Consider the following 18,809-nt stretch of genomic DNA (forward strand, 5'->3'; position numbering starts at 1 on the left):
GCTCTCTTTGGTTTTTCTGTATATATGACAAATCTGTGGAATCCCAGCCTGAGAAATGGTGCCACAAGGTGACCCAGGGCGTCCAGAGGACTCTGAGGGTTTGAGGGGACGACTGGCCTTCGGCAACTCCCAGCCCGCACTGGAGGCTGCTGTGGCCCCTACTTAAAGACAGGCTGCTCTATGCCCATGAGGATGCGGAGCTGAGCCAAGGGAACCACCTTACTTGATTCACAGGGAGACCCCCGGCCTCTGTCCTCCTCCCTCTTTCCCCGGGAGCCTGAACTGGGAAAAACCCAGCCCACCCTGCACTATCTCACCTTGTTGAGTGGCTGATGTGCTCCCTGTTTACCTTGAGAGGGCTGGGCAGCATAGGGTCCTGCAGGACTGAGATGCTGAACCCTCCAGGGACACCTTTCCCAAAGAACACAATGTGACCTGCTCCATGTGGCCCTGCAGGGGCCTCCAGCCCCATCGCCCAAATGCAGGAGTCAGTGGAGTCAGGAGTCAGTGGCCCAACAAAGTTAGGGCTGGGCAGGGCATGGCTATCTGCTCCCTGGGATATGTTGTCAGTACACCCTTCACTTGTGGCACGTGGCCATAACCTTCATGTCCTCCTGCAAGGTCACGTGCATTGTGGGCTGCCCCAGCTAACTCCTGGGTGTTAAGGTTCCCTGAAGGGCACTTGTTTGCCAGAATTCTGCACTTCCTCTTGCCTCTCTGCACTCCATTTCCTCCTCCTGTTCCACTCCATGCCCCTTCTTTCTTGACGCATTCTCTTTCATCCACGACAGGAGGATTTCTGGAATCAGATTCCTGATGGAATAATTCTTGTTTTAAAATTGTGTGATCTTGGTAGCTGAAAGGCAGAAGACAGTCATGTGATTGCAGAGGCCCCCATCCCCATCTCTGGGGCAGGAGAGCACCAAGACGGGCTCGGCCAGGGCAGACACAGGCTCCCAGTGAGGCCCTCCAGCAGAGCGATCCCAGCCCTCCTCATTCCAGCCTGGTGCCCAACCCACCACACAGGGCTGCTCAGCCCTGGAAACAGGGTGCTGCTGGGAGAGCTGGTGATGGGATGCTGGGGAGATTATATAGACACTGGAGATGCTAGGCCCTCCTGGGCCTGGATGGAACTGGGTCCTTCAGGATGGGAATCATACAAAGAGGGAGCAGGGAAGGGTCACACAGGAGACTTAAGTGCCGGAAATAAATAGAAAAGAGCCAGAAGTAGGAAGTAAATTATATGCAGATGGCTAGTGTCTGAATCCTAATCCTCAGGTTCTGTAAAACAGACTGCTGTGTGCACAAGGGCAGCGACAGTGATGGGGTGGCCGTGGGAAAGAGAGGATGAGGTCAGGGGAGGTGAGAACTCAGGCTGCTGCTTCTGGGATTACATCCCTGACCCCAGATGGCAACTGTGGCCTCACACTACAATCCCCCTGGGGCCCTCTTCCCACCTTTCTCCAATGTGATGAGGAGCAGGTCCAGGGACTCCAGGCCCTTCCTAGTCCTCAGATTCCATACCTGGGACCAGGAAGCAGCACCTGAGCCATGCCATCCCTCCAAGAGGCAGTCACTGTCCCTAGGACTTTGTGTGCAATACACTGCCCGCCTCCCAAGTTCCCTCCCCAATGACCACCTGGACTCCTTCCTGCCTCCAGATTCCTGTCCATTTCCCATCTCCTGGTCAGCCTCCACCTTTGTATTTTTCTCCAATATGGGGACAGTGGAACCCAAGTGTGCATGCCATGGCTGTACTGCCACTTCCCTAACCAATCGATCCATCCATTAATCAATCCAGCCAAATCCAGGGGCACCTTCATGGTTGTGCTGGGCCGTTGAAGACGACAATCCATTCCCCATACCGTGTGGCTGGCCTGTGCCTGCTCTGACCTTAGGTACCTGGGGGACACTGGACGTTCCCACAGCCCTTTCCTCCACATAAGTCCCAGCCCCTTAGGGACAGTGACCATGACATTAGAGGTAACATAACTTGCCCAAAGTCCCCCAGTCTATAGGTGAAGCGAGGGGAAAACATCAACAGGTGCAGCCATAGAAACACCTGTGCCTGCCAGCCTCTGCCCTGAGCACTGGAAGGAGTGGGGGAGGACCCAGGCAGGCACAAGAAAGATCACACGGAGGGCTATAACCGTGGTGTGGGGAGCAGGCCCATTGCTGTGTGGCTGGAGGAGTGGGATCTGACAGGGGCAGGAACCCCAGCCCCACTGCCAAGAGCCTCTTTCCTGGGGCTGTTCACTCCCAGGAGACAGCTCGGCGGGGCCTGGAGACCCAGTGTGCGCGAGGGCCCAGCGGCATTCACACAGGCCTCTAGAAATCCTGCCAACCAGGGAGTGTATCAGCGTGTGTGTGTGGTGGGGAGCTGCACAGAGGTCCCTTCCACGTGGAGGCAAGTACAGGATTTATTCGGCTCCAGGGACCCAGGATTTGGGTGAGGAGAGGAGGAGAGAACTTGCTCCAGGGAGCACCTCCCACCTCACTTCTTCAGACGGTCCCAGGAGCACTTGCAGGAGCTGGAGAGGAAACATTCTCTGTGATGCCCACCCAGGGAGCACCCTTTCACCCAGGGGCAAAGCTGAAGGTAGCCCATACAGGTGCTGCTCCGTGACCTGGAGGTGCAGAGGGAGAGGGTCCCCGGGTCCCCAGCACCCAGCTCACATGGAAGCACTTTGTCTCCGTTTCAAGTGTGCATGCCAGAATATGCCTCATCAGACCACCTCTGTCACAGATCACACCAAATCCGACCCAGTAAACTGCCCCTGCTCAAGTCCCAAGACGTGGGAACCTACCGTAACCAAGGCTTTGATGCTTGGCAGAGGCAGAGCAGAAGAGAGCAGGTCTTAGCGGAAAGAGAGACTTTAAATAACAAAGCAAGAAAAGATTGCGAACAGTACACCCTAAGCCAACAGACATAACAGCTCTTATTCCTACAGCATTAAAATATGAGAAGGACGCACATTTCCTTTTCTCTCTGATTTCATACCCAACTCCCTCAGTCTCCAAAGCTGCAGGTAGAACATGACAGCTCCAGGAAACCATTTCCTGATACACCTGAGGGCTGTTCCCTACCTAGGGCTTCTTCATCCTCACTGCTCGAATTGTAGCTTCAGTGGACAATCCAATCTTTACAGACACAAGCATGAGCAAGCAGGGTACTAGAGACAGGGTCTCCCCTGTTCCTGCTGCTCCAGCTGAGGCCATGCTGGCCCACCCGGCATCAGCTGTCCTTCCTCTGGGTCCTCAGACCTTCCCTGGGCTCGGTGGCGTCAGAGTCCTTCAACGAGACATTGACCACACTTGCAAACCTTCAAATGAGAGAAAGGATCCACCTTCACCTGGCACTTCCCCAGCTGCACTGGATCGTGATAGCTCTCACCTAGGCACGAACCAACCTGACCTTCCCACTGTGACGGACACATGTTGGGTTAGGTGGGTTCCATGAGCACACCCTGGGCCAGGCTCAGAGCAGCTGCCCAGGAGAGCCGTCTGTCGGGATGGAAATGCTCTGTGTTGTAAACATGCACCTGCTGGGTACCTGAACTGTGGCTAGTGTGATGAGGGATGGAATGTTTAACTTCATTTACTTTAATTAATGTAAACATGGGCCAGCACATCTGGCTAGTGGCTTTCCCCCTGGATAGTGCAGCTGTCGGATCCAAAGATGCAGAAGACATGACGTGCCTGCCCTGGGGGTGCCTGCAGAGGATTTGCTGGCCTGACACGATCTTTCATTAATAGGTTCTCAGGGCTCATACACATGTGCCAGGCACTCAATGGGTCCCTGGGGACGCTCAGAGAGGATGGTCACCACCCAAGCCCTAGAGGAATCCCAGCAGGGGCCCACTTATAAGCAGAGTGAAGAGCATGACCCCCCACACCTGTGCTGGGTGTAATCAGAACAGCAGGGTAGGGGGGCACCTCACTGTCCTCAGGAAACCACCCCCCTCTCTTGGATCTGGACTAGAGCCGGGGCAGATCCCCAACTTGGTGTGGGGCCCAACAGGCTGGGACAAGCTGAGGAGGGACCTTTCCACTCCTGAACTAGATCCCAGCCCAGAGGTTTTACAAGAGGCGCTTCCCAGTGCTGAGCACCGTGTGAGACAAGATTGAGGGAGATGCTGTCTGTGCCCTTGTAGTGACCACCCAGGGCTAGGGCTCCTGTGCCCACGAGTGGAAGGAAGGGTTAGAACGGATGGGGTTTAGAACCGAGAATTCCAATACCTGTCAGACAAACTCTCCAACTGATGTCCTCGGAGCCAGGGAAAGGTACAGCGAGGACTACCTTAACCCTGGGATCAGCCCCCACCACTTTGCTGAACTCCCTGTGCACTGGAGCCTGTGCCCCTCTCACCTCCTCTGCAACTAGAATGTTCTACAGCTGCCCTGGTCACGTGGGGTGAGATCCCTTGTGTATGAATGTGTTTCCAGCCAAATATCTCTTGGCCAACAGTGTGTAGACAAGGACTGGTTGTCAGGTGACCCCCAGAAGCAGGTGAAAAGTACAAACTGGTCCCCCCCGGCCCCCAGTGGATCAGGCCTGGGAACCTCCTTGTGTCTGGCCTGGCTCTGGTTCCATCTCTGTGATGTGTCCTGGGTGGGAGAACAGGAGACCTGACTCCACTGTCTGCCCCATCCCAGTGTCAATGAAGGAAAGAGTCTCATAGATGGAGAAGAGGCTGGGGCAGGAAGGAAGGCCCTCTCCCCGGGCTTTTAGGACGATGTCCATGCGGTGCTCTCACCCGGCACCCCGGCTCGTCCTGCCTCATCCCTGCTCATAAGTGGTACCCAGGCAGGGGATGGGTGAGAGACAGTCCATGGGGCTTAGGGCCGAGGGTCTCGTCGCAGTGCCTGGCTCCCCATCCACAGGCTGTGCTAGTCCCCGTAATCCATCACCCTCTCTGGCCTCCCTTTTCCCAGAGGCCAATTAGATACCATTAGGGCTCCTTCTCTTAAATTAGGATTGATCCACCTGCCATGGGGTTAAGGAAACAGCCTGTTCAGAGGTGAGATCTATCATTAAATGAAGTGGTTATTGACCCAATAATGGTGATTCTGAAACAGTTTTGTCCACTTAGAATGCTGGGAACACTTCCTAGCTGGCAATGGGATTTCCCCCCAAGTTTATTAGCATACAACGAACTGTGCACACTCAAAGTGCAGAATTTGATCATGTTTGAAGTACACATAATTGCAGGAAACAATGGTTATGGGAATTTTCACTTAGAAGCTGATGTTGTCAACTGTGTTTTTGGAGGGGACACCAGTCTAGGGAGACACACACACACACACACACACACACACACACACTCAGAGCCACACCACCTAGATTCACACAGGGAAGAGCCCACCACCATACACAAACCCTCACCACCCAAAGGGAGCAAAAGTGCTTGTGAAGAAATGGCCATGGTTCTTTCCCTATAGTGTCAGCCTCGTTCCCCACATCCCCAGCCCCCGTTCCCAGCAGGCACCCAGAATCGGGGTGGCACTCCCAATGAAAGCCAGCAGGAAAGCCCCGCGTCTCTCACCACCTAGATCTTTCCCCAGCAAGTGTGGGACTCCACAGAACTTACTATTTTCACTTAATCCCGAGACCACCTGCAATGGCAGAAAAGCATGAGGATCAGATCGCTCCCATGTGTCCTCTGGGTGACTTTAGAGACCTAGCCGGGAGACCATCCAGTAGAAGCCCCAATGGCCAGAGTAGAGAACGCTGCTGAAAATTCCTGGATCACGTCCTCTCAAGTCCGTGTCGGTTGCCAATCATGAAATTCTTAATCCGATGAGGGGGGATTTCTGCTAAGGAAAGCCCTGCCCCCCTCAACTCCCCCCACCCCACACACACACAGTCTAGGAGCCGGTGCAACCCTTCACAAACAGCCGCATGAACTAGATGTCACTGGTAGGACTCGGCACCCATCCCCAACAAGAAACTGATAAATATCGACTCTGATGAGCATGCCCACATTTTCACACATGAATTCAACTGAAAGAAAGAAACCTAGAAAGCAGGGTTTGTGTCTCAGACAAAGGCAGGTCAGCTCACCGTGGCATTGGACCGGGCCTTTGCCTCGGCCCTGTCCCAGGATGCTGCTCCGCCAGGCCCTCGGGGGGCAGCCAGGAGGACACAGGGTAACTATCACTCAATGGTGGTGCTGCTGTGCTCACGTAGGGGGTTCTGCTTGACATGACACGGGCCCAGGCTGCCTGGCAGCAACGGGTTAACAAGCAAAAACTGAGCTGTTCTGGGCCACCCGTCTTGGTGAAGGAAGGAGGCAAAGGAGCGGGGCGGGAAGGGAGAGAGAGGCAGAGTCCGGGCTGATAACAAAGCGCATATTGAGTTCCTGTTTGTCACTGTCCCCGGCCATTAGGCTCACACAACCCGACGCTTCCAGGGCTTGTGGTGATCCTCTTATTAAATGCCCTAAAGTATCTCCCTGAGTCTTATCTGCTTTGGGCCAGAGGCTGAGGAGTGAGCCCAGCACTGACAGGTGTTGACCTACATTGTCCGAGGTGGCCTCACACTTCTCAGAAACTGTGGGCCGACTGGGAGCACAGGGCTTGCTACGCGCATTTCACACTAATGGCCGTGCCGAAGTCAGCTGAATGCACTTGTGGCTGCGGGGGGCTGCGTGACCGATGAGGCCACCTTGTAAGGCTGGCAGGATCTGGGACCTGGGTGGACTCTGGTGCTCCAGGCATGTTCCCAGATGCCGTAACTCCCTCGCCCCACGTCGAGTGCGCGTGAGGAGTGCAGGTCAGAGTCCAGAGCCGCAGCCACGTGCCTGGGGGCCACATGGTAGCTCCTGAGCTTGGGCCCTTCATCTCTGCACCTCAGCCCCTCTCTCTGAGGGGTGGGGAGAGAAAGCCAACGCCAGCACAGCTGTGGCAAGGGGTGAACAAGACAATGTATGCAAAGCGTGCGGGGTGATGGGGTTCTTTCTGAGAAAAAGGACCAGCGTTGTGACGTCTACATGGGGCATATATCTACTGGGGAAACACATGCTCTTACCCACAGGCACTGCCCGCACCACACGTTCACACCACGCAGACGCACACAGAGACCCTGCCCCTGAGGCCCATACACACAGACCCACACCGTGTAAGGGAGCGTGGCTTTTCCCAGGGACTGTAGCACTGGCCATGGTTCTTATCTGGAAAACCGGTCCTTACAGAAATGTCCCCTTTCCCAACAGGAAGCTGGAAACAGGGTAACCTTCCAGACTAAAACCAGCAAGAAAGCCCCACCTTTCCTTTCTTAAGGATTTTTCCTCCATAGGTAAATGATTCTAAAACACATACCATTTTCACGGGGCCTTGAGTCCCCCTGCAATCACAGAAATGAAAACACAGTGAGAGTCAGGTCATACTGTATTCTGCTTGCATGGGGCTTTTGTTCTCTTGGTGAGTCTAGAAAACCAGATGGGAAAAAGCAGTTGACTCAAGGGAACCCAAAAGCAAGAGCAGAGCAAGTGTACTTATGCCAAAAGGCACCAACTTTTCCTGGACAGTAGGTCTCAGGTCCATTTTGATTGGCAATTATAAAATTCTTTTCCAAGGAAGAGAAATGCCAAGATGTTCACTGCTGTCCAGTTTGGAATGGATGCTGTCATTTTGGAGTGCCCTCTTGACTCAGGTATCTGTTGGTAAGAAACTCCCAACTGACACTCTCCCCACCATGGAAACTGCATATGCCATCCGTAATATACATTGTCAGATCGTCCTGCGTGAAATCCATCAAACCTGAAATAAACCGCCAAAGCAACGTATCGATCTCAGACAAAGACAGGAGACCTTACCTTGGCATTAGATGGAGCCTCTTCGTCTGCTGTGTCAGGAGGAATTTCTTCTATAGGCCCTGGGGGGGATCTAGAACGACGTGCCAGTCATGAGTGGTGCTACTTGGCACTTAGGCAGCTTTGGTCGACTGGGCATGGAAGGGGGCTTATGGAGCCGGTTAGTTAATAACCATGACCAGGGTTTTCCTTGGTGGAAAAGGAAGGCAATGGGAAGAAGCAGAAGAGAAATGAGAAACAGAGCCTTTTGACTTTCCAGTAAAGGCTAAGTCACCGTGAAATGTTCATGATTGCAACTGTATGACATTTTGGAAAGGGCAGATCTGGAGAGACACTAAAAAGACCAGGGGTTTCAAGGAAAGAGGAAGGGGTGAACAGGTGAAACCAGGGGATCATTAGAGCAGTGAGACTCTTCTGGTTGGTTGATAGCAGATATTCAATATTTTTCCAAAAAAAGGACATAGAAATTGGGGCACCTGGGTGGCTTAGTTGATTATGAAGCATCTGACTCTTGATTTCGGCTCAGGTCATGACCTCACAGTGCGTGGCTTGGAGCTCTGCACTCACAGCTTGGGACTCTCTCTCCCCCTCTCTCACTGCCCCTCCCCCACTTGCACGTGTGCATGCTCTCTTTCCAAAATAAATCTTTCAACAACATAGAAACGTACAACACAAGGAGTCAATGTCAATGTCAAGTACCAATATTGGTTCCCTAATGGTGACAGGTATAGCACAAAACGATTAGGGGTGAGTAATAAAAGAAATAGGATGGGGGGAGAGGATAGGGCATAGGAGAACTTTCTCTGTTATCTGCTCCATTTTTATGTTAATCTGAAGAGCTTTAGTAGTTACAGAATAATTTAATTAATTAAATAATTTATTTTTATTAATTAAGAATTACTTTTAAAACACCTGGTTTATTAATTTGAAAATAATCTGGCAGCCCTGTTTCAGGGAGAGATCTAGCTCCACTAATGTTCAGCAACCAGTTAATATGCAAACATTAGCTTGAGACATTGTTTCCCATGCAAAGTCAACAAGGCTGAGTTGTTAACCCATGTTTACTTCCGTGGTCATAGCGTTACTGTCTGTCTGACGCCATCAATGAGAACTTTTCACATGTGGAATAAAAGAGCATATGGCATAGCATCTTACACTTTTCCATTATACGGGTACACTGAATAAACTTCCATCAGTATTGAATTTGCTTAATGATTGAATTTCCACAGTACCTTCCATTGGTTTGTTTGCGGGGTGCACCCTGGGGTGCGGCAGGATGCTGTTTTTGTTGCCCGCTGCTGGGGGTGAGGTGTGTGTCTTCTTAAATGAGGAACACGTTGTCTTTCCATATCCATCTCATACCATTCTGGGGAATGCATTCACACGAGAGCTAGCGGGCACCTGGCCGGCAGAAGATCACAGCGAAAGTAGTAATGACTTATTCACAGTTCAAACTTTTGATCTCCTGTGCACGAGCTGATCCTGCGCTCCAGGATCTTGCTGTGTGCACTTAAAAAACCCAGCAGATATGGGTGCCTGGGTGGCTCAGTCGGTTAAGTACCCTGACTTCAGCTCAGGTCGTGATCTCACAATGCCTAGGTTTGAGCCCCGCGTCAGGCCCTGGGCTGACAGCTCAGAGCCTGCAGCCTGCTTCAGAGCAGGGCCCAGGGACCCCTATCTTATAGTTGCCGGCATGGAACCTTAGAGACCTTCAGAGATTCACAACACCGATGAGTGATGGATCTGGGACAGGAATGCAACGGGTTCCCAGGGACAGAGATCCCCGAACCCCCAAGCAAGTCCTTTGGATCATGCCCTTGACTCCTGAGGGCTTCCCTCCTGACTCCTGACTCCTTGACTCCTGAGGGCTTCCCTCCCTTCAATCCTCAACTCCTCCTGCCCCAACGTTCCTCCTGGAGGAGGCGTCTGAGCCAAAAAAGCGGCCTGAATCACAGCTCAGCCTCTTCTCTGTGTCTACCAATCCCTGACCCAAAACATGACACTGTTTTCCCCAAACCAAGCCCCACTGAAGGAGCAGGGGAAGCCCAGCCGTGCACATCCTGCCCCCACACCTTCACACCATCAGCCACCTCATGTGGCACCTTCCCCAATGGCCAGTTGAGCACCGTCAGTGGCCAGGCGTCTGCTCGGCTCCCAAGCTGACTCAGAAGCCAGGACGTCCCAAACCAACCGTCACATGATGGCTCTACCAAGAATTAGGTTCCCTTCAACTGGCCAACCCTGGCTGAGCAGCTAATGTGAACCAACTGGGAACGTGGCCTGTTGGGCTGGTGCTTTGGTGGTTTATTGAATGAAGTCTGGGACTCTCAGTGTTTCACTGACTGTTGGTCTGAGTAACCGTCCAAGCAGTCAGGGCTAAGGCCCGCCTGACAGCAGGGAGGGGTTGTACTGGCTCTGAGAGGGCACCTTCCCTGCTCCTTCCTTTCTCTCCAAAATCCAGGCTGTAGGACTCCTCATCCATCCCTAGACCCTTCAGGGACAGGGGACAGAGTCCCATCTCCTCTTAGACGGTCCACTCCTTTCCCACAGCCTGTGACCCCACTCCAGGATTTTCCGAAGGATCCCCAGACCCTCACGACCTCTGCTACCAAATGTTTATTTCATGAACCTGAAAGCACTGTCCCTTCTCACCACTCTCCCAGGCAGACAAGGCCAGGAGAGAACGCTGCTTTGTTCTGGATTCTTTTGGCAGAAGGCAGAGGGGAAGGGCTGTGGGCAGGGGTGTGAGGGAGGGCAGGGGGGTGGTGGGGAAAGGGGAAGGGGCAGCATTCTTGAACATTCCTGTAGAGACCAGCAGAGCCAGGAAGGACCCAAGGAAGGACCTGGTGTCCAGAGGGACGCAGGCCCAGCTGCTGACGGGCAGCCTAGAGCCATGGAGACGCCCAGCTGTGCCCTGCACAGAGCCTTCTCCTGTCCGGGCATCCTGAGCGCTGGGGACTTGGGGGCAGCGGAGGCAGTGCCCTTAGCTGGACACAGTACAGATGGAGCAGAACAGGGCAGATGGGCCTCTGAGCCTGCGGACCCGGAGACCCAGCACCTGGGGAGGCCAGGAGGGCGGGAGGCAGGGAGAAGGCTGTTCCAGCACTGGCCCTGAATCTTGGGTCCTGTTAAGGGGACCTTGTCTAACCTCCTGTGCTGAGGCCACCAGCTCATGCGGGTCACATTCCTGGTTTCTGTGCCAACGCCTGTCCCAGACTCTGAAACTTTCTCTTCCAAATGTCCTTCCCTTCCACTAGATGCTGCTCTACCGTCCCTCACAACACCCCCATTTCTGATTCCTACATCCTCGTGTGGACGAGGCACGGAGGTGATCTGGGGAGTCCTCCCCATTCCCTGGAAGGTGAGTGGAGATCCGAGTGTTTACCTGGGCTCCTTGATATTATGGTGACAATATTAACTCCCAGAGCTAGAGCTGGAAAGGCACTCAGCCTGAGTCAGGCTTTTTTCACCTGTCAGCTTCTTAACCACCCCCAGGCCCCTTGAAGTTAGTTCCTGCCCTACATTTCCAGGAAACTGAACCTCAGAGAGGTGACACGACCTGCCCAGAGTCACACGGCACGTGAGTGGACAGGCTGTGATTCGCACCGAGGTTCCTAGGTTCCAAACACCAGAGACTGAACCACTTTTCTGTCCCATTGTCTAAGGCAGTGGCTAATGATTGAGTGCCTTCTATGTGCTGGACAGCAGCCAAAGCTTAGAGAACGGAGATAAATAAGACAGACTCACTGTGTCCCATCTCCTGGGAACCTAGCCCCCACATGTCCCCAGCATCTAGCACAGAGCTTGGCACAGACTGAGGCCTCAGTCAGTGACGGATAAATGAACAGGTATTGGTTATACAATAAGCACTCAAGTCTGAAGACTTTTTGTGGTCCATCCGAGGGAAAGTGCAGGACAGACGATGTCCTGGGACCTCACGTTTTTCCCATCCAGGCATCTGTCTGGGTCCTCAGGCATCTGTTCGGGTCTGTCAGCTTAGCCCCACTGGACCATCCCAAAGGCTCCTCCCGGTCCTGGAGTGCCACTTTCTGTAAAACAGTGGTTTAGGATGACTTTTCCAGTGGCACATGCTTCTTCATTTTTCCCAGTGTTTCTCGATTTCTTGGGGGCCTTAAACAGTATAGAGAATATGGTGAGTTCTGTAGATGCCTCCCCCTGAAAAGCACACGTGAGCCTGTAGTTTACATCCAGTTTCAGGGGCTTCCTAGACCCTAAGTTAAGAATCTCAGTTGTAGAGGATCTTGAAGACCACAGACATTCAAAACCAACAGAACCGCATCTCAAAGGGTGCCATGGATTCAATCAGCAAATTCGTATCAAATTCCTGCCATGCGCTGTGTATCATGATGGGTTCCGGGGACCTCAGGGGACAGCTGCAGCATCCAGGGGAGTCAGGAGGCAGCTCCTGGGAAGCAGGAATCCAGTCAGCAGCCTCTGGGCTCCCAGGCCATGCCTACAGAGTGGCCTCCAGTGGCTTCCGTAGATTCCCACGTCCCTGAGGTGCCTGTGACTTTTCTCCCTCCTGGTCCTTCTCCATTAGAGTCCTCGGGAGCAGGCTTATCCAAAGATGAAGGTGGACGATTCTGAATGTAGGCACTGTCTTTAGTGCTTCTGCTCCAGAGTATATCCCACAGGTGTGCAAGTTCAGCTGCCAACTTAGTGTTACAAGTTCAAAGCCACCCTCATCCTAACTTCCTCAACAAAATGTCAGGAACTTCTTCCTCTCCTTTTTGTTGCTAACAATAATCATGACAACCACCAATAATAACAAAAGATTTAGCCATTCATTGGGCACATGTGTATTGCCCCTTTGGGGGAACCTGGGACTATGGGGTGAACAGGATCCCAGGTGCCCAGGTGGCTGAGGGGTAGGGGTGGGGACAGGATGAGTTGATGCCTGGCTACAAGTGCCAATCTACATATCGTAGGGTCTGAAACTGCCAGAATTTTGAAGATCGCTTTGAGGAAAAAATTAAAACTGCAAAAACAAATTTCGGTTCAAAAGTGGCAAACTGCGGCGTTAAGAAAAAGTCAAAATATTGGCGACATTACAAAACCCAGAAAACAATGCTTTCCTGTATTGCCTGCCAAACGTATAACACTTCTTCTCATTTTTTTTTTAAATTAAAAAAAAATTTACTTTGATGTCATGGTCTTTGATCGCTTCTCCATAGGGCAATGCTGTTTCTAATATGTATAACACTTCTGTTATATGGCACTCCTGTATTGCCTGCCAAACGTATAACACTTCTTCTCATTTTTTTTTTTTAAATTAAAAAAAAATTTACTTTGATGTCATGGTCTTTGATCGCTTCTCCATAGGGCAATGCTGTTTCTAATATGTTCTAAAGAACAAGTAAGCTAGGATTGCAGTCTTTCTTCTAACATAGAAGATACCAACTTGTTCTTTCTTAGTTTAGAAAGCAATGTCAGTGTTGGGGTGCCTGGGTGGCTCAGTCAGTTAAGCATTCGACTCCTGATTTCGGCTCAGGTCATGATCTCACAGTTTTGTCAGATCGAGCCCCATGTTGGGCTCTGTGCTGACCCTGCGGAGACTGCTTGGGATTCCCTCTCTCTCTCTCTCTCTCTCTGCCTCCCCTGCTAGTGCTCTGGCTCTCTGAAAATAAATAAACTGAAAAACAAACCATGTCAGTGTCGCAGATCATCATTTGTAACACCATCTAAAATTTTGAGATTGTTGCCAAATTTGGGAAGGACTTTCCTGAACTTCTATCATTATGTGATAATGTCCATGATCTGAGCATTTTGAGTGTTCTTTGTGAACTGATTAACTGTTAATACTCTTTGAGGTAATCACATTCAATAACTAATTGGTCATCCATGTAAATTTGTAAAGAGTTTTCTATTATCTTGATTTTGTGTGAAACCAGTCCGTCAGAACTTTTTCTATTCCTTCAATAGGTTAAGATTTACTCCACTTTCTTAAGTTGACTATCAAATAATCCAAGAGCCTAATCTTGGATTCTGTTTGAAATTTATCTCTTCCTCTTCATGAATGGTGACTTTTGATATGAAAACTTTGTGTTAGAATCCTCATTGCTTGGTGCATTTATAACGATATATGCTGCACTATTGAGTTTACTCCAGTAGGAATGGATACCAGCATAATTCTGTTGGCTCAGTATGTCCTAACTGAGCACTCCAACTTGTTCATTAAGGAAAAAGTTCAATCCTGAGTATTTGGGGCCTGAAAACTGTGGCAAAAAGGTATTGGATAGGAAATGTTTTCCCTTGGTGATTAAGGACACACACACACACACACACACACACACACACTACATATCCATTTTCTCCATCATTTCCTAAAAGGGAGGCTATCCTAATACACAGAGTAAGAAGGACATAACTTTAGAAAAAATGAACCATAGCCCTTTCCAGGCAGGGACAGTTGGTAACTTGTAACACTGGTTTATGGATTTCAGTCTTGTTCCATTACCTCCTAGCTGTGTGACCTTGGGTAAGTAACCTGGCCTCTCTGTGCCTCACTGCCTGCTCCAGGTCCTTGGGAGGATGAAGCAATCTAATCAGCCACAAGCTTAAACTACTGCAGCTGGTAGTTGCCTTTGTTGTCATTTACGGGCCAACAGTGCCACAAAGTGTCCTTTCGTTCAGGCTTCAGACAGGCCGCTCCTGTGCAGCAAAAATGAGTGGGAACCTTGTGCATCCGCCAAGGCTGAGGCCCAAGCAGAGGGAAAGGCCATAAATGTTCACGGAATCCGGAATGAAGTTGGACCTCCCCATCACACTCAAGGCAGAAGTTACTTCAGGGGCGCCTGGGTGGCTCAGTGGATTAAACATCCGACTCTTGATTTTGGCTCAGGTCATCAGCCCCACACAGCACGGAGCCTGCTTGGGATTCTCTCTCTCTCTCTCTCTCTCTCTCTCTCTCTTCCCCCCCCCTGTCTCTCTGCCTCGCCCCCCCACTGGCAGCTCCCCCCACCAAAATAAATAAATAAATTTTAAAAAGGATTAAGACGGTAAATTTCATATTATGCGTATTTTAGCACAATTTAAAAAACGAACGCAGCAGTACCACAAAAGACAACACAAAGTTAAAAGTTAAGACACAGACTTTAAGAAAAAACATTTGTGACTCATATGCAAATAAGCCCACAGACTATATAAATAACATTTCTCTATAAATAGGAAATGATTAAAGATCAAGTGACAGAAGAATAAAATACAAATGGCTATTAAATATATGCAAATATATGCAATCTCACTAATAATTTGAGAAAAAGAAGTTAAGAGGAAAAATTATTTCTCAATCACCAAATTGACTAATTATGATTGATCATATTCTCTGCAATCAAGGCTATGGGTAAATAGGAATTCTCATATACTGATGGTGGTACCCTAAATTTGTGATTTCTTTTTGGAAAGCCAATCTTTCATTTTTACCAAAATATTAAATATCCACACCTTTTCCTTCGTATTCTATTTCTAAGATCAATCATTGAAGAAAAAAATATAGCTTATGTAACAACCAATGAATATATAGCTTATGTTCCATTCAGTATTATTGATAATAGTACATAACTGATACCAATGTGTCTCTCAATAATAAATAAACGTTAAAAAATTAAGAATTAAAAAGAAGACATCATTATAGGTACAGCAGAGATAGAAAAGACAACAAATGGATCTTATGAACACATTTATGCCAATACATTTGAAAAATGTGTACCAAATGTACAAAGTCTTTGAAAAACACAAATTTCCCAAATAGATTCTTTTTTTATAACGTTTATTTTTGACAGAGAGAGAGGGGGGAGGGGCAGACAGAGAGAGAGGGAGACCCAGAATCTGAAGCAGGCTCCAGGTTCTGAGCTGTCAGCACAGAGCCTGACATGGGGCTCGAACTCACAGACTGTGAGATCATGACCTGACCCGAAGTCGGAGGCTTAACCCACTGCGCCACCCAGGCGCCCCCAAAACTGATACTTAGAGAAATGTGACCTCTAAATAGTCTTATAGCCATTGAATAAATGTAATCATAGTTTAAAAGCTTTTTTTTTCTGTCTGTTTCTCTCTCTCTCTCTCTCTCTCTCTCTCTCTCTCTCTCACACACACACACACACACACACACACACACACACACACCAGTCCTTATTGGTATTAATGGCTAAATACCAAAATTTCATTGGAGATGTCATTCTAATCTTATTGTAATAGTTCCATGAAATGGTGAAAAAGGGCTACTTTCCAAACCATTCGATGAGAACACTGTGATCTTAATACCAAAATCAGACAAAAACTAAGTAGAAGAAAGAGTAACTATAGGCCAGTCTTCCTGTGGATCACTGATAGACAAAAGAAACAGGAGGAGAAGACATTGACCCAGTCTTCAAGTCAAAGAACCTAACGCAACCCAAACCAAACCAATTTAGTGTATGGTTGAAGAAAACATACCCTGAAGTGCCAAAAACTGTTAATGCCTTTAAAAATATTAGATAAACAAAGACTGGGGTGGGGGACGGCTGCTGGAGAAATTCTCATGAAGGAAGTAGGATAGGAAATAACCATTTCAATTAACAACGCAGGCAACAACGGATGTTGGTGAGGATGCAGAAAAGGAGGATCTCTTTTGCACTGCTGGTGGGAATGTAAACTGGTGCAGCCACTCTGCAAAACAGTATGGAGGTGCCTCAAAAAGTTAAAAATAGAACTACCTTACGACCCAGCAATTGCACTACTAGGTATTTATCCAAGGGATACAGGTACGCTGTTTCGAAGGGGCACATGCACCCCGATGTTTGTAGCAGTGCTATCAACAATAGCCAAAGTATGGGAAGAGCCCAAATGTCCATTGATGGATGAATGGATAAAGAAAATGTGGTATACACACACACACACACACACACACACACACACACACAATGGAGCATTACTCGGCAATCAAAAAGAATGAAATCTTGCCATTTGCAACTATGTGGATGGAACTGGAGGGTATTATGCTAAATGAAATTAGTCAGAGAAAGACAAATATCATACGACTTCACTCATACGAGGACTTTACAACACAGAACAATGAACAAAAAGGAAGGAATGCAAAAATAATATAAAAACAGGCAGGGGGACAAAACATAAGAGACTCTTAAATATGGAGAACAAACAGAGGGTTACTGGAGGGCTTGTGGGGGGATGGGCTAAATGGGTAAGGGGCATTAAGGAATCTACTCGTGATCATTATTGCACTATATGCTAACTAACTTGGATGTAAGTTTAAAAAAATAAAAAAATTAAAATCTGGAAAAAAAAAGAAAGAAAGAACCGTTTCAGGGGCACCTGGGTGGCTCAGTCAGTTGAGCGTCCGTTGAGCATCTCGCTCTTGATTTTAGCTCAGGTCCTGATCACAGGGTGTGGGATAGAGACCTGCGTCAGGCTCTGTGCTGAGCATGGAAGCTGCTTGAGATTCTCTCTCCCTCTGTCTCTCTCTCTCGCTCTCTAAAAACTGAAAAAAATAAAAATAAAAAATAAAAGAAATAACTGTTTTAGAAATGTCTTTAAAAAGCAGTCTTTGTTTTCTCTCCACAAGGAAGGAGAAATATGGTATTGCATGTGTGGGGAGCTTGGTATATGTGGGTAAAAGTGAAGAAACCTGCCTGGCTGGAACAGAGGATGTATTAGGGGCATATAGAAATAAGATAGGAGGAGAAGATGGGGTGCCTGGGTGGCTCATGCGGTTAAGCGTCCCACTCTTGATCTTGCCTCAGGTCTTGAACTCAGGGTTGTGAGTTCAAGTCCCATGTTGAGCCTACTTAAAAAAAAAAAAAGATAGGAGGAGAAGATATGATTGTTTAATCACAATCAAATAAGATTGATTTGTTGAACACAGCTGGTGGCTATGGAAGGAGTGTTTGGAACTGTCAGCCCAACAGCTGACACACAGATCCATGGGATCGATGATGGATGGACAGACAGACTCATAGACACACAGATGAGGGGATGGATTTCATCTTTGACAACTTGTTGGGAAGGTAAAATTATGAAGGTCACTTAGCCATAAATCTAACAGATTTTGGGAGCACCTGGGTGGCTCAGTAGGTTAAGCTTCCCACTTTGGCTCGGGTCATGATCTCACAGTTTGTGGGTTCAAGCCCCGCATTGAGCTCTGTAGTGACAGCTCAGAGCCTGGAGCCTGCTTCAGATTCTGTGTCTCCCTCTCTCTCTACCCCTACCCCACTCGTGCCCTGTCTCTCTCTCTCTCAAAAATAAACAAAGATTAAACAAAATTTAATCGTTTTTCTCAGAGGCTGAATTTGGTGACATTGAAAGACACACCCCAAGCCAGGCACACAGAGTCCCACCATGAAAACCAATTGTGAACCGGATAGTATTTTCTTCAGGACCATCCTCAGCTTCTTCCTGTTTTTTCTCTTCTGCATCTATATCGATTTATTCCTCTGAACTGTTCTGCAGAGCCCATCCGGCATGGGCGATACAGCTGCCCAGAGACCACAGTCAAGTACGTGAGTGATGGGCAAATGTTTACAGTTCTATAATGTGACCTCCTAAAAAGTCATTCTGAAATTTCCTGATCATTACTAGTGAGGTCATATGCATGATGAAAACGCTGCCATTCCTGTCCCCCCCACCCCCACCAAAGAAGATGTCCTAGCCTGCGACCTCACCCTCCTCCTATCCTTATGAAAACTTCCCATTTGGTACAACTCCTTGGAGCATCTCTCTGCTTGCTAGCTGCAATGCTGCCGGATTTGTGGACTGCTTAATATAGTGAATTAGATCTCCAAATGTACTCCGGATTTTGTTTTGTTGTTATTTTTTTTTAAATTGAGGTAGAGTCGGCATACAATGTTGTGTTTCAGGTATACGACATAATGATTCAGCAATCCCGTACATCACACAGTGCTCCTCATGAATTTGATTTTGAACATCACCAATCAAGATGCCTACAGATCCGAGGTCTGTGGTCACATGATCTCATGGGAA

The 18,809-nt window shown here is 49.0% G+C and overlaps 1 long non-coding RNA gene across 3 annotated transcripts in view; it reads right to left on the bottom strand.

The window, feature by feature from the left end:
* Positions 1-18,809, bottom strand: part of LOC145712975 (uncharacterized) — a 126,775-nt gene that overhangs the window by 53,929 nt on the left and 54,037 nt on the right. The gene's annotated exons all lie outside the window — the stretch shown is intronic.

This window comes from Panthera onca, chromosome D3 (assembly GCF_046562875.1).
Source record: "Panthera onca isolate mPanOnc1 chromosome D3, mPanOnc1 haplotype 2, whole genome shotgun sequence".
Lineage (NCBI taxonomy): Eukaryota > Metazoa > Chordata > Mammalia > Carnivora > Felidae > Panthera > Panthera onca.